Source organism: Larus michahellis, chromosome 4 (genome assembly GCF_964199755.1).
Source record: "Larus michahellis chromosome 4, bLarMic1.1, whole genome shotgun sequence".
Classification (NCBI taxonomy): Eukaryota; Metazoa; Chordata; class Aves; order Charadriiformes; family Laridae; genus Larus; species Larus michahellis.
Genome location: NC_133899.1, coordinates 27,614,325 through 27,635,625, shown reverse-complemented (window position 1 = coordinate 27,635,625; position 21,301 = coordinate 27,614,325).

The window sequence follows — 21,301 nt, the reverse complement described above, 5'->3', positions numbered from 1 at the left end:
AATGCTCTGCATTCTTGGAACACAGGGAAAATTAAAACTAGAAAAAAAAGAGAAGAACATTTAACAAATGCAATTAATCTGGAATTACTTGGCAGGGAAGAGTCGCCATTGATGTCTTTAACAAAAAACTCATTAAAGCAAAATTTAGACTGAAAATAAAAGATGTTACGTAACGAAAATAGCACTGATTAAAAACTGTAGCCTCAAGAATTCAAAGCCTATGTAGATAAATCATGAACATGTGTACGTTTTGCAGAGATCAGTCTTTAACAAAATTTCAGTCCCGGACATGGAAGGAATTTTTCAGTGGAAAAACGTCCTTTTGAAGGCCTTCAGCTATCACCGGTATTTTAGTAATGTATGCTTCAAAGAGGTTTTCTGTACGCAAATTGAAGTTCAGCCTGCAATGGGGGGGAGAGCCGATCCCAACGGGGAGGGGACAGTGACAGACCCCCCTCGGGGCCCGCAGCACCTCTCTGTGCGCCACACAAGCCACCTCGGGGCTGGGCAGTTGGTTCCAGCGGTGAAGGTGCTTGTGCAAAGAGGAAGGAGCCTGAAGAGAAGCAGGAGATAAGTAACCTGTGAGCAAGATCGCTCTAGGTGGACTTTGAAGCACCCCCAATTTGCACAGGGCATCCCCAGCGCGGCGTTTCGGAGCCCAGTCTGCAGCCAGTGTGAGGCTGGTCGGAGGCTGGACCCATCCCGCGGTGCCTGGCTTGCTCACGGGCTGCCGGGCTCGGGGGAACCTTCTGCTTTGGTGCCGTCCTAAGCCACGGCCGCCTCCCCGGAGGATGGAAGGACAACGGGGAGAGGCAGCGGTTCCTGGTGGCTCGGGGGTGCTCCCACACCCGGCTCTTGAGGGACAGTTTGTGGGGCTGTTTGTTGGTGGGGCCGCTGCTGGGGGGGGCTGCTGGGGGGGCTGCTGGCCCATCCTTCCCCGCCAGTGGTGTGGGAACGACTGGATGGTTCCCGTCGTTTGCTTGGCTGGGTGCGCTGCAGCTGCAGCTCCCACTCTGCCGGGCTCTGGGGAAGAGAAAAGCTGTGCCCAGAAACACGCACGCACACACACGCGCGTACGCACACACACATACACACGTGCATGTGCGTGCACATACACATGGATGCACACATGCACACACACATGCATGCAGGCACACACACATACACACAAACATGCATATGCACACACACATGCACACGCATGCACACGCATGTGCACGCACATACACATGAATGCACACACATGCATGCACACACACACGCACACACATGCATGGAGGCACACACGCATGCACACACATGCATACGCACACACACGTACACATACATGCACATGCACATACACACGGATGCACACACGTGCGCATACACAGGCATGCACGCACAGACGTGTGCATACACAGGCATGCATACACACACAGGCAGGGGAAGCAGCGTGAGCACAGAGGGTCCCGTCCCTCCTCCCGGAGGCATGGCGCTCTCTCCCACGCTTGCCCCACAGCCAGCCCCCGTGTGTCAGCTCTCCCCCACCCGCTCTGGCAGCCGGCCCTGACTCGGGCAATGGAAAGGGGGACTGCACGACGAGAGCCAGCTGCGCTCTTCTCACTTTTTTTATCAAGCTGGATTTTCAATTAAGCAATTTATTCCTCTTCTGTAAAAGGAAACAGAAAAGCCTGCCTGGCACAGGAAACCCTGAATTTGGTGTCTGAAATCCTGTCACAGGAGTGGCCTGGTGTCTGCAGCGTCCCTGTTAGCACGTCTCCTTGGTGGATGACACCTCCCCTGATCTGGGTGAAAATTCTCAAGAGAAATCCCATCCCGGCAGTTTCCAGGCTTTCTGCAGCCGAGCCTCGCTCCATAAGCTGCTCTCTCCAAATCCCCGGGGCTGCTGCCACCTCCCTCCACATCCCCTTTACCTGCTCCTCCTCTGGGTCCGTGCCACCATGCGGTGACTTCCAGGAGCCCTCAGGATGGATGCTGTGCCAGCATCTCCCGCTGCCCCGCACAGATGCAAATCAGACAGTCAGGATGGCCCAGCCGGACCCTTCGGAGTTCAGCAGCTGCTTCCCAACCGTGCTGAGGGTTCCAGAGTAACCTGGGAAGAGCCCAGGACCAGGCAGGTGTTGAGGCCCATGCTGCCATCTGAAATGTGGGTTTTTTGGCTGGCGTTAAAGCACGCTGAGTTTGATAAGAGAGTTAGTGGTGCTCCCTGTGCAGTGTCCTGTGGGGAGCCCCATGGTCCCAGAGACAACCAAGGACACAGCAGTGACGAGTCCCCAGCACTTGGCACCCTGTGTGAGAGTTTATTTTTCACCTGCTGGCAGGTGGCCTCCAACAGCAAGGACTTTCCAGCAGCTATTAGATTAAGGAAATCTGGGGAATTGGCTGGTGCCAGTCACACCTGTGTGAACTCCAGAGCTCCTTCACTGGCAGCTGGATGCTCTTAGGAGAGAGAGCACCTCCTTTCCCTGCCTCTGGGGATGTCTTCTTCAGCCTTGGAATGGTCTCCTTCTGCTGAAATGCTTTTCTTTCATTTAGCTTTTAGGTAATATAATTGGTTTTTTTCTCAGGTTTCTCAGGCTGGACCACCTGGCAGGCACAGAAAGAGGCTCTGCAGCGTTTTCTGCACAGTAATCATCACCTATGTTGCCAGTGCATGAAGAGGCGGTGGTGGGGTCTACACTTCCTCTTCTGCACTCGTTCTTTGAGTGAGACCAGATCTGAGGAAGAAATTCTTTGGTGTGAGGGTGGTGAGCCCCTGGCGGGGGGTGCCCAGAGAATCTGTGGCTGCCCCATCCCTGGAGGTGTTCAAGGCCAGGTTGGACGGGGCTTGGAGCAACCTGGGCTGGTGGCAGGTGTCCCTGCCCAGGGCAGGGGGTGGAACAAGATGATCTTTAAGGTGCCTTCCAACCCAAACCATTCTGTGATTCTATGAGTGCATCCACTGTTTAAGAAAGTACTCACGGCAATTTTTGTGCTGTGCTCAGAGAAGGGCACTCAGGTAGTCGGTCGCTGGTCGGCCTCAGTAAAGAGCAGAGGTTTCTGCGTCCTCCGATTGCTGCGCAGGAGCCGAGTGATCATAACTGCACAATATCTTTCGATTAAGAGAGGTCTCTGTTTACTTGGTGCTTTTTAATCATATCTGGAGTGCTGCATCCAGCTGTGGCACTGTACGGTGATGGAGACCCCTGAGCTCCCTTCCCACAGACATAGTTCTGTAAGTTTTTCCTACAGTATTCCATGTTAAGGTGTGGTTAAGCAGAACATCTTTGCGTCTCCTCACCCCCAGGTCCTGCTCACCGTCCGGCAGCAGTGTGCCAGGACTGAGGAGCATCACTGCCTTCCCTCACTGCCTACAGCAAGGGAGCTTATTGCAAACCATGCACAGCACCCGTTTTCTGTAAAATGTTATCACAAACTCTTAGGAAAATACCCAAAACACCACACCCAACTATATGGTTGCATTTACTGTGGCATTTGTATGGCATTGAACTCTTGTCAGTGTTCATGATGTGAGACTCATCATTCTCTCCATGGGCAGGGAAGTTTAAGGAATAATTCCGGTAGCAGGTTCTCGTGGTCTTGAGAGGACATTGATGAAATGTTGAATTCAAAAGACAAAATGTCTAATGCAGACCTACCGTGAGCTGTGCAAGGCAGAACAGGAATGGACCAAATTAAATACTGTGTTCAGCTCCTCCCGCCGTTCAGCCATGTTTGTAATTTCCGTTCAGTGGATCTCTGGATTTTGCTTTTCAACTCACTGCACCCAGTCCAGAGAATCAATATGAACTATCAGTAATTTGTCAGGGGCTGAAAAATGACATTATGATGTGGAACTGCTGCTAATCCTTGCATTGTCCTTGCTTGTTGGGTCAGCGGCATTTTTTTTAATCCTTTGGTGTCACCACGATATGCTATTCTCCAGTAACCGATCTGCGGGCTCCCTAGGACGTTAAGCAATATATGCTTTCCGTCGGCAAAATATGTTTATTGTAAAGAATATGTCAAAGCAGGTGTGGTGTTCCTTACATTTTGAAATAAGGGTCACATGCGACGTAGAAGCAGTTCCCTTCCCAGGCGGCAGTTTTCGGTTCGTTTCCCAGGCCGCCCTCCTTTCCCAGGGCCGGACCCTGGACCCGCAGCCGGCCGAAGGCGTGTGCCCGGGGTGCTGCGGAGGCAGATGCTCCGGGCCCTGCCCTCCTCCTCGTCCCCAGGTCTGCTGCTGGGGAGACCTGAGCTGCTTGAGCCCCTTCCAAAGCCGGGGCCCTGGGGGAGGGCGGGCAGAGGAGGCGGGCGGTTTCGGTAGCGGTGGGCACTGGGCTGTCCTGGGGTGCGGGGTCCCCGCGGGGCTCCAGCCCCGCTCCCGCCGCAGCATCCCCTGGAGCTGCCGCGCCGCGGGACGCTCACCAGGCAGCTTCGAGGGCCTGCCGGGGCGGAAGGGCTGAGAAGATATTTAACCCGAAAGCGTGGAGTTCAGCTATATAGGGCTGCTTATTAAAAATGAATGGATTAATCTGATAAGAATCATAATCCTTGCTATGTGATGCAGCGGAAGAAATGGGTCTTACTATTTTCTGCTGTGCTCTTTCCTCAAGTACAGTCACTCCTGCATTTCTGTGTACTGGAAATACACTTGTTTTGCTTTTTCACTCCAGTTTCCTACTTATTGATCCCTCTTCCGACAGAAAGTGCTACAAACAAAAGAAGAAACTAAGTGAGGGCTGCACAGCAACTCCTTGCTTCTCCCTGGCCACGCAGCCTGCGGAAACGTCCCCTTTTCAGCTGCTTTTGATGTGCTTGTACCCTTCAGGCCACTTACGCTTTCTTCTTTGTCCACCTTTCATCCCGCTGGACATTTAAATTTTGAGCCTCTGGGCTAGGGCTAATGTTCGTTATTGCTGTTGTTGGCCACACAATAAAAACAGATACACGTTAATTAGCACTTGTTAATGTGGGCCGTTAGGAAGCCGTTAGCAGCAGGGGAGAGTCACAGGCCCCCTGGAGCCCAGCTGAAAAAACGGTTGTCTTGCGTGACTAAAATAAAAGAGAGAGGCTTTTGCAGAGCAAAACCTTAGAAGTTCATTATCCCTGTTCTAGCTGGGTCTGCAAGAGCAAAAAGATGGGCAGGTGTAAAGGACACCAAGTTGGAGGAGCGGGGTTGGGATGGCAGCGGAGCCTGGCGGGAGGAGGGCTGGCACACGCCGTGAGCCTGGAGAGCCGCAGCTCCCCAGTCACCGGGGACGGATGTGTTTCTTTGTGCCCCGTGAAGAAAGAGAAACTTCATCCCTCTCTGTGGTTACGCTGAGACGCATGGTTCCTTCGCAGGTGAGCCCAGTGTCGAAGGAGGAAAGGAGCAGGGCTATTTTAAAAGCAGGTAATTGCCATCCCCGACAGTCGTGTTCAGAAAGCTACATCAGATACCGCCTCTCCATTCCTGCTTTTCTCTTATGGCCAAGGAAGAGATTTCATAGAATCATAGGATCGTTTAGGTTGGAAAAGACCTTTGAGATCATCAAGTCCAACCAGTAACCTAACATTGCCGTGTAACCACTAAACAATGCTCCTAAGTGCCACATCTGCGCGTCTTTGAAATACCTCCCACAAAGTTTGGCCAATGCTTTCTGGGAATTGCAAAAGGAACAACTGTGATTTTATTTATTTTTTTTTTTTTTTAATCTATCCAGTTTGCTCATTTCCAAGGGAGAGTTTATGCCTGAGTCTTTTGCCTGGAGACTCTCTTCGTGGGCACTGAGAGTGTCTGTTCCTATTAGAAATGGTGCAAGAAATAGAAATTACATACAGCATTTCATCAAAATCTCTAGGCTAGGGAAGGATACCTCCTTTGTTTCTTCCATTGCATTTTTTTTTTTTAATTTGCTTTGGTGAGGTGCAATGTAGAAGGAAGAAAGTGATCCTAAAGGAATTATGACTCATGGAGATTAGATAAATAAGACAACTATAAAAGCCATGTTAAAAGCAGTTTTGCATGCAAGTCCTAAAAATTGTCTAGTGGTTTGTAATTCCATCATGTGAATGCAAAGCTATTTCTGAGACAAAGATTTGGGTAATAAGTATGCACTTGAATTTTAGTTAAGAAAATAATATGTCCTAAGGGTACATATGCTTGAAATCATTTTGCATGCATGCCATGTTCCTTTTGAAAAGAGGAACTGCTATTCTTTGACAGCTAACTACATAAACTAAGAAAATGAATAAGAAGTACTCGGAGCACGTGCTTTGTTGCCAGGGTCGGGCTGCTCGGCAGAGGGATGGCCCCGGAGCAGCCCAGGGGACCCGGCGGCCGATGTCCGACGGGAGCGCGGAGTGGGCGACCTGGCTGCACTGGGAGTGCCCACTGAACCCATGGCTTGGGAACACCGGGACTCAGTCGGAAAGGGGGGGGTGAATGGTCCTCAGGGGAATTACACAAGCAATCTGTTCACCGATTTTGTCGTTGAGCTTTTGTGCAAAAGAAAAAAAAAAAGATTTTTGTGCTCTGCTTGGCAAATGTTTTTGTAATCCCAGTAATTGCTTTTGGGGGAATTGAAAAAAAAATACCAACTGACAAGAGTTAAATGGCAACTTCAGAGAAAGTGGTTATTACCTTGAAAGTGAAAGGAGTCTCGGGTGACCTTTCTCGTTCAGGAAACTCTGCTGTTGGCTGCATTTCATACACATCTGGATAAAATATGTTTAATTGAGACATAGCCCTCCCGTCAGGAGTGCTTGCCCGGTGAGCCTGCCGGGGGGGTCCTGCCGGGGCATCCTGCCAGGAGGACGGCGGGGCTGCAGCCACCGCATGCCTGCGGACACGGGGCACGGCAGCGCGGGGGCTGGAGGTGGTCTCAGCTGGGGGAAGTGTACGAACCCTGAGCAGACCCCATTTTTCACTGGGTCAGTAGGCTCAGCACCTGAGCGCTGTTATTTCTCCTCATTTCCCAGCGGTTGCTGATTAAGTTTCCAAAGCTTTGCCTGCTTTAGGGCTCTTTACTAACTTTTGAGACTGGGCCAGGCGAGACATAGAGGTTGTGGAGGAGCCCGAGGAGGGGACACTAAACCAAGCGCACACAGCACCCCTCATCCTGGTACATCTGACCCCCAAGACTAGGGTCATGTCACAGTGTCCCCATTGCTGGTGGAGACCTCCATGCACTGGGCAGGAGTGCAGGGGGAGCCTGGGGAGGGGGCTGGACCCCCCAGTGCTGCTCTGGACACCAGAGACAGAGGGAGAGCCTGTCTGTGCCGTCCCGGCTCAGTGCTGGAGTGGGACAGCACCGGCCTGGAGCAAAGCCATGAGGAGCATCCGGAGCCCCAGGTTGCGCCCCCCTGTCCCGCTGAGGAGGTGACCGGGCGGGCAGCACTGGGGGCCTTAAAAACACCCTCTCAGAAACACATGGCCAGTCACGGGCGTTTTTTTGTGGTTTTTTTCCTCGAGTAGTTAGCGGCTGGACATAAGAGTACCGGCTGCAGCAGGAAAAAATCAATGCAATTACTATGGCGTGGGGCTACAGCTGACTGCGCAGCCCCGCGGGGGCAGAGACACCCCCGCAGGCAGTGCTGCATTGCAGGCCAGGGGGGCGTCCCGGCGGGGGGGAACGTGCTGGAGAGAGCAGCGCTAAGGAAAAGAAGCAACCCAGATCATCTTTTCCCGTGAAAGCAATTACAAAAGGCAACAGACGGTGACATGACTCTATAATTAACAGGAAGGCAAATGGTTAAAGATTAGTGGCTATTAAGGAGATGCTATGTAAGCAGCTTACTGGCCCTGTGCTCCAGCTGGAGGTCTGTGGGCAAGCTAAGCAGCTTGTCCTTTTGGATAGGTGACCTCGCCTCCTGATCCCCAATTTAATTATTAGCAGACCAAAACCTGTGCTGACTCACGGCCGTGATTCTCAGGGGAGCTGCGCTCCGGCTGGAAGCAAGCCATGCCGACCCGAGGGGTTTGTGTTTGCACCTGTCCTTTGGGTGAGGGAAGGGTGGGTGGAGTTTTGTCGCCAAATTAACTTGTTTTGAGTTACCAAGGAAAAATGAAGTATTTCCTCTCTCTTCCTCCACTGCTCTCCAAGGTGGAACGGTAACCTTCCTCTCGTCTGCCGAAACCCCAAAGTGAAATCCTGCGAGCAAATAAAGTGCAGACGAACAGTGTTTGCAATTAGCTGCATGCAGTCATCCTGAGGGGGGTGGGTAGACCGGCCAGTGGGGACCTGGCAGATGTCGGCCAGGACACACCGTCCCCAGATGGGGAGCAGGTCAGCCCATGACGTCCTCCCCCTCCCCAGCTGAGTGCACAGCTCCTGCCAGGTGGCTGCAGGTGATTACTGTGACCTGCTTTAGGCTTGGGGAGATATTTGCCTGTTCAACAGTTTGCCGTGTACAAAAGTAGCAGAGGTCCCTCCCTCCACACAGGCAAACCAAGGCAGAATATTTGTCTGTCCTGAGTTACAAATCCCAAAGTTCCTATTAAGCCCTTGCTGCACCAGTGCAGGAGACCGAGTGGGAGAGTTTCTTCATAACTTCATAACTACACCCAAAGGGTTGTCAAACATGGGAACGGGCTGCCCAGGGCAGTGGTGGAGTCGCCATCCCTGTTGGTGTTTAAAAGCCGGGCAGATGTGGTGCTGAGGGACATGGGGTAGTGGGGGTTTGGGCAGTGTTGGGTTGATGGTTGGACTCGATGATCTGAAAGGTCCCTTCCAACGTAGACAATTCTATGATTCTATGGTAAACCTATGGTTGTGGTATAGCCTCAGAAATATGGGAATTTTTTAAAACCATACTTAGATCCCCAGCTGGGCTCTGGGTGACGTGGGCAGAGCTATGTGGCACCCAGTCCTCAGCTCTGTCTCTGCTGGGGTGGAAGAAAGCCAGCAGAGCTGCCCCAGCTCCTCTGCCCCCCCGAGCCACCAAACCCGGCAAGTGTGGAGCACGTCTTCGTGCCGGAGGCTCTCCCAGTGCTGGAGCCGGCCCCGCGCCCGCCTGCTGCAGTGCACAAGGCATTTCTTTCCATCGGCAGAGGCCATGGGGACATGTGTCCCAACACCGATGCGCTCTCACAGCCTGTTTTGGGCAGGTGGGTGATAGGTGTGCATTTAGGGGCAGACAAATAGAGGAGCAAGAACAGAGCTCTGGAAAACTTTTGGAGAAGGAGTTCTGAGTTTGAACATTCCTCCAGGGGGCCAGGCTGGCTGAGGGATAGTTGGTCTCCATGGCTTTTACAGGCATGCAGTGTTGCAAAGGGGTGTCCTCAGGTACTTCCTCCCTCTGACCCATAGTCAGGTACGGAAGAGGGATGTTCCGGGGAGCCGGAGCACGTGTGCCTGCGGCTCCAAGTAGGACAGAAAACTTTGTATGAGGATGCTGAGAGTGTAAATGCACGATTTGGAGATCAAAGTGGGGGTGAACTTTGTGTACGGGGACCTTGGCTGTCACGCAGGATGGAGTTTGCCATGGCATTTACCACCATCTGCACAAACCTTCATTAGTAATGAAGTCAGAGTACTTATATACAGAAAAGTCACAATAACGCTAATGATACAGTTCAAAGTGTAGCAAGCACACACACAGCTTTCTCATTTTCTATCCCTTCTCATAGGGCTGTGCTCACCCTTGCCCTGCTCCTCTGGGTCTTCAAGGCAACAGCTCTGGGCAGATGGAGAGGACACCATCCATCATCAGCCTCGGAGTCCTTCGCTGGGAGGAACATGATGCCCACTCTGGTGGTTTCCTCTTCCTCCTTCCAGGACTTACTTGGGGTGGTTTTCCCAGGTTTGCTGACACACTTTTACACCTTTTCCCTTTTTTTTTTTGGTCTTCATTGATCTGAAGCCCCAGGTTATGTCTATTATATATGATGCCTTTTAAGCATACCAGATATGTTTTCCTTGTTCTTGTTGTTACCTCTGAAGCCATTTTTGTCCCTGCGCAGCTGGCAGTGAGCGAGAGCACTTGTCCCCTTAGGCGATGGAGAAAGCGGGGACTAACCCCCTTGTGTTCGCTTGGCTCGTGGGCTCTGGTAGGGAGTGCAAGGCCTAGCAGGAGTGGGGACGTTTCTGCTCAGAAACCTTCAAGAACCATTTCTCTGAGTACTTCACTCCTCTCTAGGCAATTTTATGAATCTTTATTGCACTTTGATTCTGATTATCAAAGAGAAAAATCCATGGTAGGCTTAAATAAACAGATTGCCTGCTCTTTACTTCATGTATTAATTGCTATGCACACCACAAGCACTTCAGCTTATTTGCACGAAGCCTCATATCTGGACTACCTATCTGCACGGCTAAGTTTTAAATATTTAAAAATATATTTACATATGTTAAAATATTAACTGTTGAAAATACAAATATATTTAGCAATAAAATTAAAGTGGCCATTGAAGCTCTTCATGGATTTTATGATATTCTGTCCAGATTTCTAGCACTTCTACTCGTTGTAGCAAAAGCCTGCTCTGCTTTCGCGGCCAAGGGTGGGTAATTCTTTTGCCACCCCAAGTCATTTTCCCTTTGAAGGACGCACGCAGAAAAATACAGCAGGACAGAGCGAAGACAGGGACATAGGCTAGCATGCTGCAAATGGATTTTTCTCCTGCGGCTTTCCCCGGGAGCAGGAGGGACAGGACCAGGCAGAACAGAGGGAAAGGACCCCTCGCTGGGGCTGAGCACCGCCCTGCTCCCTGGGGACAGCCGTGGGGACCGGCGGGGACCGACAGGCCTAGAACGAATGGGAGGGGAAGGGCTGTGAGAAGAGGAGACACCAGAAGGGGAAAGGGAGGAAGAGAGGGAAGAATGCTGCCCGGCTCTTGCTGCACAGTGAGAGTTAGTGGAAGAACTAAATTGAATAAATCTCAGAAATCACAGTCTTCCAGTCCAAGTGCGTCGCTTACTGGTTGCTGCTTGATTATAGCTAATAATTATAAATTTGTATTTAAAGCTGGCTTTATTCTAGTTGCACTGTAAGTGAGAAATTTTTAAAGCTCTTTAAAAACTGTTGATGATTTTCCTCGGGAGCCCTGACTTTAGAAACGGTGGGCCTGAAGAGAGCATCCTCGAAGGACAGTTAGACAGTGGCACAGGAACTGAGGGCTGTGTTGGGGATTTTAAGCACAGGCACTGATTTATGGGAAGGCTTTTTTGGCAGAATAAGGTTGCAATGTCCCTGTGCTCCCAGACACTGCAGTCCACCAGAGCTGTTGCTGTGGAGGAGGCCGGAGCTGATGGGGGGAGGGCAGCAGGGAGCGCGTGCTGGGAGTCGGACTCAGCGCTGGTAGAAGGGGATGGGAGTGCGGGATGTCACGGTTTAGGGCAGGACACAGGACATACACGCTCATGCATTCCCCTCCCCACCCAGGGCAGCGCGTCTCCTGCAAGGCCCGAGAAGCTCAGAGGGACGTGCGGCCATTCTGGGGTGCTCCAGGAGCAAACGCTGTTGTCTGAGCACCACAGTTCTGCATGTGCCACGTACAAGTGCACCCCCACCACAGGTGTGCGAGCACAAAAAGGGTGAAGGACCTCAGGCTCCTCTTTTTTTTTTATTTTTATTTCCTTTTGGATCGAAAGAAAAGCTGTTGTGTGCAGGTTGTCATTCCTTTCTCTTTCTTGTACGTACCGGCAAAAGTAATGAGAATCAGAACAGTCTATCTAAGCCTAAAATGGTGCCTGCATAACTGTCAGTTTTTAACAGAATAGCATTTTTCCCTGCTTAGCAATATGTTTTAATAGTATTATGGATTCACTCTGGGTAATTTTATAGCTTACGCTATTCCAAGGACAGGTTAGGTACCCACAGAGGTCTCTTCAAAACTATTAATGCACTATTTTCGAACTGTGCGTACCACCTAATGAATGTCTGTAACTGGCTGAGTCTGTGTTTGTGAACCCATCCAGAGCAGGCATCGCTGTTTGCCCAAGTGCTGAAAAGTGCAGCCGAAAACCAAATGGTTTCTGTCATCACAGTTCCGAGGGTGACAGTACCTCCTTGCTAGCTGGTTTGTCACGGTGTGAAGCCTGTGCCGTCTGCAGGCACCGCGCTCTCAGCAGTCACAGCCGAGATGTCACCCCCCAGCCGTACCACCAGGGTCCCCCAGGGCTGGCACCGGCAGGTCACCACGATGCGGGACGTGGCTCTCGCTCATCTCACAGGACAGGGAGGTGGCTGATGGCACAGCTGGTGGCATGGCCTCTCCCCACGGAGGAGGCTCATCTCCAGCCCCTCCATCCCTCTGAGGCCCCAGGAGACAGTTATCAGGCCAGGATAAGTGGTTTTAAGCCACATTCACCCCTCAGGTCACCCACTGGACCATGAAGTGATATTTATTAGTCATCCGTATCACAGAAAGGGGATGCTGCTGCTGTGAGTATTTGTAAACTGTCGTTTAATTTAACCTCCTGTCTTCCCTGAGGTGACAGGTTTCACCGTGAAGTGAGGGTATTTATCACATTCACATTTCTATCTCACCATTACTCATCTTCGCTTCTAATTCCAAACCTCATGTCCTGATATGAAAAATGGAAAGTCAACTGGGCTGCAATGTCTACCTGGTGTTACATCTTTGCCTTTTAAACCTCTCCAGTGAAAACTCTGATTTTCAGTTGAATTATAGCTCATCAGGTATGGTTGTGGAGCAATTCCATTTATTTATCTCATTTTATCAGAAGTCATCAGTACAAAAATTGGGAATAATAGACCGTAACACAGAAACTTATGTTTCTCCGTGAAGATGTCTCTATGGGTACTGCAAAACTCTGTGGTGGTGTCACAGTCAGGACAGATTTACTGGACCTCTTACTCCTATAAACTACAGATTATTACTAATAATCTGGATATTTTGCAATGCTTTGATATAGCCCAATAAGGCTTTATTATGAAATTGATGTACAATTTTAATTAGATTTTATATCATTACAATAGATTTTTTCTGTGAGAAAGCAGTTTCTCTCCTGCAGTCAGGATAAGGAGGGGGAAACGCAGAACTCAGCGCCTGGTTAACACCGTTACTACCTTTGAACTATAAAGCTCACTTTTATGTAAACATAATTGCGAGGCCTTCTATCCGATTTTCAAATCGCAAGGGCCATGAAAGTGTCTTAATGTGTTCTGGAATGCCAGCTTTCTCTTATTCACTCAGCTCTAATGCTCATACATTACTTTCTCATCATATTTAAATACGTGGAGAAGGCACAGCTCCTTCACAACGCAGCAAAGGCACAAAAGTCTGTATGCATTAATTGTTAGAGTGACGGTAATGTTCTCACACACCAGCCCCATCCTGACACTTCGTGTGCTGGGGACGTGTGTGGGGATTACGGGGTGAAGTCCCCCTGAGCCCCCCCAACGCTGCCCTGCACCCCCGGGGACACTGCGCTGCTGCTGCCTGCGCTGGGGGTCACAGCTCTGCGGGGACGCGGGGGCTCCTGCAGGAGCGGCTGCCGGGGGGCTGCAGGCTGCCGAGGGGGGCCACAGGCTGCCCAGCACTTGCCTTTGGGGTCCCCCGTCTCGCCGGGTCACGCCGCCGTGTCGGCGCTGGCCCCCCCGGCCCATCTCAGCCCACGGCATTCCCTGGCTGCTTCCGCAGCCCGGCCGCTCTCAGCAGCTCTGATCCCGTCTGCTGTACCCAGTGTCCCCTCGTCATAAAGATCACACCTTGGCCAGGCGAAGTGGTTTGGGTGTTTAGTTGTGTCAGATGGAGGTTAACGGCTCTTTAAGGATGAGAAAATATTTTTTCACCCTCACTTGAAGCCTGTTAAACACTTTATTGCATCGCTCTGGCGGTGGGGCAGTAGTCCTAGTCCACGTTTGGAACTTCTTCCCTTCTGCATATCCTTTAAAAAAAAAAATCCTCCGTGTTGACCAATTGTAAATAATAGAGAAATCACGATAAAAAAACCATATTTTTTTATTCTCTCCTCATGGATGGTCTGTACTTGTGACTGTCAGCAGAGATGGGTGTCAGAGGGGATGGGAGGGGACGCTGCGGGCGCATCCCGGGGGACGGCACGCCTGTGCCTGGGCGCAGGGGAGGCGGAGAAGCAGTTCCTGTCCTTTTTTCTTGGTGTCTTCGTGTGAGCAGCAGGGGGAACGTCTCCTCAGTGGCGGCAGGGACCTGCCCCACCTTGTCAGCATCCTCCGACAAGGCAGGGTTTTACAGCACGTGTGGCAGAAGATGCTGCAGGGTCCCCATCAGCCGAGGGATGCTCACAGGGCTCCTGTGCAGCGCTGCGACCTCTAATCCCATTACCCAATTAACTCTGCTTTCCTGAGATGGATTCACAAATTAAGGAGCTGTTTTGAGCAACAGTCAGAGTTCCCTAAGGATCAACAAAAAGCCCCTCATCGCTTACGCTTGGCAGCCACACGTCCAGGGGCATCTCACGATCTGGACGGTGCATTTCAGCATTTCCTGGAAAATACCTTGATATTGAAAAGTTTTCTGTAATTATAGAAAGTCTGAAATTGCGAATGATAGCAGCGCTCACACATCATTTTACTGCCTATTGTATCATACCAACCTGATCTATGATAGCCTTTAATAACTGTCTTTATGCCTGTTGTCCTACAGAATTGCAATGTCACATCAGGCGGCCGAGCAAGGCTTACAGCGAATTGATTTGAAATTAAAAATGAAGACAGCCATTCACTTCTCATTACTCACCCTGTTTTTCAGAAAGCGAAGGTAAATCAGCGTCTCTGCTTCTTGGCGGATGCCTCGGGCTGAGGAGCCCAGGCGCAGCCCGAGCCCCGCAGTGCCCCCCGACAGCATGGCCGCACGCGGGACCCGGGGCTCCACTTCTGCAGCCGCGGGGAGCTGTGTGGTACAGCACCCCGCACCGCCCCGGGGAGCGGGCGTTTGTCCTTCTGCACGCTGGGAGGCTGTATGCCCATAAACACCAGCATCTGCCATTGATGTGCTTTCCACTTGTTTTCTGAAATTCTGCTGTTGTTTTGAACAGAAGTGTTTACCTACTTGCAAATATTTTGCATATATTGTCTTACAGCCTTGCTATTTACATCTGTTGCGTGCGTATCCCAAAATGGCACATGTTCATTTAGCTTCTATCATTGCACGGCACAGCACATTTCGGTTTCTGAATAATTCATCACAATCTAATCTGTGTTATAAACTCTTGTAGCTTTTGAGCTCAGCACTCAGCGGGGGCAACAGTTGTTTTTTTTCTGAAGAGCAAAAAAAAAAAAAAAGGTAAATGTCTTATGAATGAACAAACAGAGAACTTTGCGGAATATTTTGGTTTCAGTGTATAGCTGTAGTGAAGTGAATATCACTAATCAGCGCAGCCTCCGTACGAGCTGGTTTGGAGACACCAGCAGCTTGGAAACACACGCAATTGCTGGGGTGGTTTGGGTTGAGAGACACCCTGGCACCAACGGGGTGAGAGATCGGCGTGTGCTCGGGCACTGACCTGTCACTGGTGCTATGATCATTAGTGCATTAAATAACTCTGATACTGTCCTCTAAATTATTTTCGTGCATTTATATGCAAAGGGCGTATGTCTGTGTGTGTATCCGTATGCATATTTCCTCTTTAAGCTGACACCACATAATATGAATAATTTTATAAATAATCGGATTTTATTTATTATTAGTTTTTCAGACAGCTGTCTCTGATGTGCCTGCCTTTCAAGGCTGACGGTAGCGTTTTGAGGGGGCTGGGATTGCAGGATGCCTGCAATGCCTAGGATGGTGACTGCCATGTAAACCTGCCGTTTAAATTCACAGCAGTGGTGGATCAGTGCAGGAACATTTCCACGTGCAGCAAAGCAAATTTCTGCTGTATTTAATCACGTGGTTTAATTAATTTGATGCGTGGCACTGAATCCAGGTGAAAACTGAAACCCAAAGTCTCTGCTGGGAAAGTCGTAATGAACGGATTTGCAGACTCGGTGTCGCTTTTCCGGGAGCTGCTGCTGCTTGTCCGCATCCTCCAAGGTTCCGGTGAGGCTGTCACCGTGCTGCAGCTCTGTCAACTGTGCGTGTTTCCCGGGGCAGCGCTGGGCTCAGCCCCGGGGACGTGGTCTGGGCTGGCCCGTGCTGCGCTGCCGGGGCCGTGCCCGCGTGAAACGCTTTGTGCGATTTCCAGGTGCGCTTCTGGGTGGTACAGCCCAGCGCTGTTACCCCCGGGGCTGCCGTCGCTGGATCCGGGGCTGCAATCCTGTGCTGGATGCACTTGTGTGTCCTCCCTAAAGACATCTGCTTCCCTAACACCAAGGTGACCTGGGTTTTCCGTTTATGTGTGCGCATTATTTCTGGTCCCTAGACAGGGGGCTGAGCTCCTTAAAGCAGACCTTCGGATACGAGGGCTCCCTTATTCTAAGGTCAAAATTTGCTTTCTTAGATGTTTTTTTACTTCCTCATTTCTCTGGTTTTACTGCTCCTCCTTCCTTACTCAGCCTTCCTGGCGCTGACTATGAAATAAAGTCCTGGAACAGAATTCTAAAATATTAACGATATATTGCAAGGTATATAGGGTATTTATTTTCTTCTTACATAAACATAAGGAGAACTGAACTATGCAATAATCCTGCCACAGTAATACATTAAAAAGTATCAAACTTTGGTCCATTTGATTATTTTTTCTGTAACCTATTCTTGTGCTATTTTACCACATTGAAGGTTCAGAGCTGGTCGTCATTTACATATTGTTCTTTCCATCTTCTGTTAATATATATCTACAAAGCAAAGGAAATATACTACGAGAGAAACAGCACAAACTTTGAAGACTTTAGCATCTGCCCTAGCAAAGTTCCTGTTACATCCAATAGAGGTTTTGGCAGTGTAAGGACACGATGAAATCTGCAGGGTATTGTCCTGTTGTCCTATTTGAATTTTAATATGTTTTCATTTTTTGTTTTTCCCTTGTTTGCTTGTTTTCAAAACAGTCAGTAGCATATAAACATTGGTTTGTAAATAAGAAAGTAAGGCATCTGTCAATACTTGCAGTCTCAGAGGGATGACTTTCTTTAATTTTAATTACACTTGAACTCAGTCTCCCCACACACCTTTTGCTCAATGTTTTTCTCTTCCTAATATTATATGGGGAAAAAATGCAGGCGGCGTCTGGTGCTTTCTTGACAAGTTCAATTGATCGCAGCCCGAATGAGAAGTAAGGCTGGGATAAAACAAGCTTTCATTGATTGCTAGAGTGGCACCGGCTTCACAGGGAATTGGAAGAAACATCAGGTTCAGGAGCAAGAGCCAAAAAAGTAGCAAGAAAGTGATGTCTGCGTTTCTGGGGGTTTTGGACCGGCTTTGCATTTTTTCTGGCTTTCAGTGCTGCATCAGCCGTGGTGGACTGCAGTATTTTTTTATTTTGCCTTTGTTGTTTTTTTTTTTTTTCTTTTTTAAATTATATGTTTTGAACTCCAAGTAAAATTAAAATAACATTTACTAAACACAATAATGAAATTAATGATATGTGACAAAAGGGCTTATTTTTCCAGAAATGCATGCACTGCTGGCCATAACAGTTACTTAAATAAAGGACATTGTCTTTCCTGACTACTTATGCTTCTAAATCCTCAGACCATCTAAATTAATGTGATTATTGCCAGTGACCACTGTTGCCAAGAAGCTTAAAATCTGTTGTATGATTTTATCACTACCTATCTATTGTGTGATTTTCTATACGTATGTAATCGAGCAACTTTTGTGGTGTATAACCACGTTGTTAAGTGATGTATAAATAAAGGGAAAGTTGAATAATAAACCCAGTAGCACTAACGACCAATCGCTGCAGCCCTGTGACAGTCCCGAAGGCAGAGCCCAGTGCTGGGGCTGTCCCAGGGTCTGGTCAGGCCGGTGACACTGGGCAGGTCCTGAGTCCCCAACACCGCACGCACCCACGACGGCTTTTCATGGCCCCACGGAAAGGTTGAACAACCTTCATGAGCTCGGTCGTAAATTCCAGAGGATGGAGGAGAAGGCTGTCTGGATTAAGGTCTGTGATTTCAGCTATAACTAGTAGCAATAGCAGCTTGAATAGATATTGTATGCATTTTTATTATGTCATTTTCTGAAGTAAGGCTATTAAAAATATGGCATTCGTTGTATATTCTACAAGAAAATGTGCGTTGTATTGATTTCTTTGCGTTTACCTTAGAGTTCTGTTTATTCTATGTTATCTTTTCCATGAAAATGAAGATACAGAGAATCCAATGTGGTTTTTTTACTGCAGTGAAAAATACCCCTCATCTTTATATTTTGAACCACCACGGAGAATGACATCCCACATCCCAATATTTTTATCTTACATCCTAGTCTCAGGTGTACCAGTGTAGGATAATAACGACTTATTTTTTCACAGGATACGCATAAAAGGCAACGTATAACAAACTTTCGCACTATTATCACTTTGCTATTTCAGGTGTGAATGGTCCACAGCGAAAAAAACCCAAGACTTAAGAAACAATCGTTTTAATCTGTAAGCTTTTTTTTTTTTCAGTAATTTTTTTTTCAGTATTATGCTTCTTCCACTCCTTAAAAGCACCACTCCTCATTTTCTAATGAGAAAGGAGCCCTAATATTTCACATTCGTTTCTGTAGGAAGCAGAGCATTGCCCAGCATTACAGCCAGGGACGGGGATGTCTGCGGCGATGCCCTGCGCTTGCTGCTTTTACATGGCGTCGTTACCAACACGGCTCTTGACGATGCTCTTCTGCAGGTGGCTGCGATGGGAATAACCCCACTGCTCAGCAAGTTGTACCGGGGCAATCAAGCGGCACAGAATCGTCCGCATCTCATGGAAACCGGGATGGGAATGCGCCCCTGTGACTTGCTCCGGGTCCTGGGGAGGTGGCAGCCGAACCAGTGAGTTCATGTTTGCTTTAGGGGTTGACTTTGTTTTGTTTGTGAGGGCTGGGCACACCAGATGCCAGTCCTTCAGCATGGAAAAGATCTTTTAAAGTCCCTGATTAAACACTGTCCTCTCCCCAGAGTTAAGTTAAATAAATTTGTTCTTTTTGTTGTTAGCTTACAAAAGAACCTTTTCCTGATTAATTCTCATCTAAATATCAAACTATTCTCACTCTGGCTGCAGGAATATTCATTGCCTCACTGACAACAGCCTCTTTTAGTGTTGTCCCTTTCCAGGCTGCTTGGGCCATGGGCTTGGGAGGGCAGGCAAGCTCCTGCCCGCAAACCCATCACCCCTGCACACGCCGCTCGCCTCTTCTGAGGTGGGGGGGCAGCCTAATAACCATGCTAATACGAAGGGAAGCACTAATTGCACTGCCCGGCTGGTAGGATGCTGCAGCGGCACGGCGGGACCCCTGGCTGCAAGGAGAGGTGCCGTGACCAGCCAGGATAAGCCATCTCGCTCGGAGCGGTGGCCCGCGGGCAGCGCTCATGGACCACTTCCACGGGAAATGTGGGCTGTCTGGTCTGGGCAATCTGTTCGGGATTCCAGTTGGTGCTTGGGACTGGGTGGAAGTGCTGCTGGTCTTTCTCATTGTGATGGAAAAGGTGTTTGGATAAAATGAAAAAGGGTTGGATAACGTTGTGTCCTTATTGTATGTCTTCATATCTGCTGAAAAAATATATACTTTTTCATAGAAATGTTGCTGAAGAAACACAGTGAAAGTATTTCCTCCAGTTCAGGACCGTGAGCTGTTGAAATTTGCCACAGAAGATGAGAGGTTGTTTCAGCTGCCTGGTCTCTGCGGGGACGAGGACAGAGCCTGGCCCCGGCGATGGGGGACCCTGGCAGGTCTGTCCCTGCCCACCAGCCGAGCCACGGCCCTGCCTCGCTCCTCTCACTCCCGCTCCGATGCTTTTACCTCCTTCCTTATCTGCTTGGGTGGCTCGTCTGTCCCGTCCCTCCCTCGTCCTTGCTTCTCTATGGGCTTCATATTTTTCTGGCCCCAGACGCATGCCGGAAGAAACGAGAAGAGCTGTGAACATATTAGCTTACACAAAAGGGTGATCATTTTGCCCTAGGCAAGCCAAATGTTATTTCCTTCCGACTCTTAACAGAATGTAATTTCCTTCTTTCTATACAGCTGCTGTGGTGCAACTTGCTCCTGGTTTAATGATTGAAATCTGATTTATTGAAATCTTACTTATTTAGTAAGAGGTTTGCATGCCTGAGTCCTCCAGTCCTAGCTTTAGTCCTAGATAGCCATTCACCGTCACCAAAGCGAGACAGATTTGTCTCTCGTTCTCATCCTTCTTCCTCTTGCTGATCTCCAAATTTTGGCTGACAAGCTCATTTTTAACTATCTGGTGGCAGTTTCTCAAAAAGCTTTTAGATATGTGTAGAAAAATTTTGCAAAGTAATTATTAGAATGTCTTTTAATGCTAAACATAATTCTAAGGAGCAAATAAGAATCTTTTTATTTTCCTTTTGTCTGAAACGCTTACAGAAGTACCTAAAAGTGAGCCCCCGGAACCCGCCCCTGTGGCGTTTCCCACCGGGAAGGGCCGGCGGGGAGGCTGGAGCCCTGGGGGCTCCGGCTGCTCCGTCGCAGCCATCAGGGGCTGTCCCGTCATGGGCATCTCCGGGGGACATCACACACAGGACCAGCAATGCTCTTCCAGACAGCTGGCTCTGGAAGCAGAGGAGGCTGAAGGGAAGGTAGAGGAGGCGTAGCAACACCCTTTAGCATCATCCCACCCTTTGGACTTAGAAAGTTTTGGGAATTTTGCTTATTTTTCATTTTATGGGGTTTTTGCAATGTCTCTTCCCACATGATGAAAAGCATAGATACTTGCACGTCTGGCTTGAAAAGGTCAGGCACAGACCCGTCAAAATATTACAGCAAAGACTATTGTTAGATTTTAATTTTTGCCCCTGCCAAAGTTGATATGAGAAGGAATCATTCATGAAAGCCCCATGCTATGACATTTCTAGCTAGATTCAGACATCAAAGACCCTTTCCATTTTCAGCCTCAGCTCTTGCATTAAAATGTTAACCTTTTTAAATGTTTTGCCATTGAATATGGAGTTTGGTGTAGTAGTTTAGCAAGCACAGAACATTTCTTAGTAAGTTATTGCAGGAAATGATTGATTTTCTTTGCAGAGGAGTTCAGCTTATTTTAGTGAGCTACTGGGTCATTTGGAAAATAAAGTTCTGGGAAAATGAGGGGTCAGAAGGACTGATGAAGATCGTAAAGGCATAAAGAACAGCAGCTCCTGTTCACAGGCAACCGAAGGTGAGAAAAATTTCTTATATATCTCACTGTTATTAAAATATCAAGTACCCTTACCTGCCAATTATGGAACCTCAATGCCATAAAGGCAAATTATTTTAATTATAGGATTGTCACATGCTCAGAGAAGATCATTTCTTTGG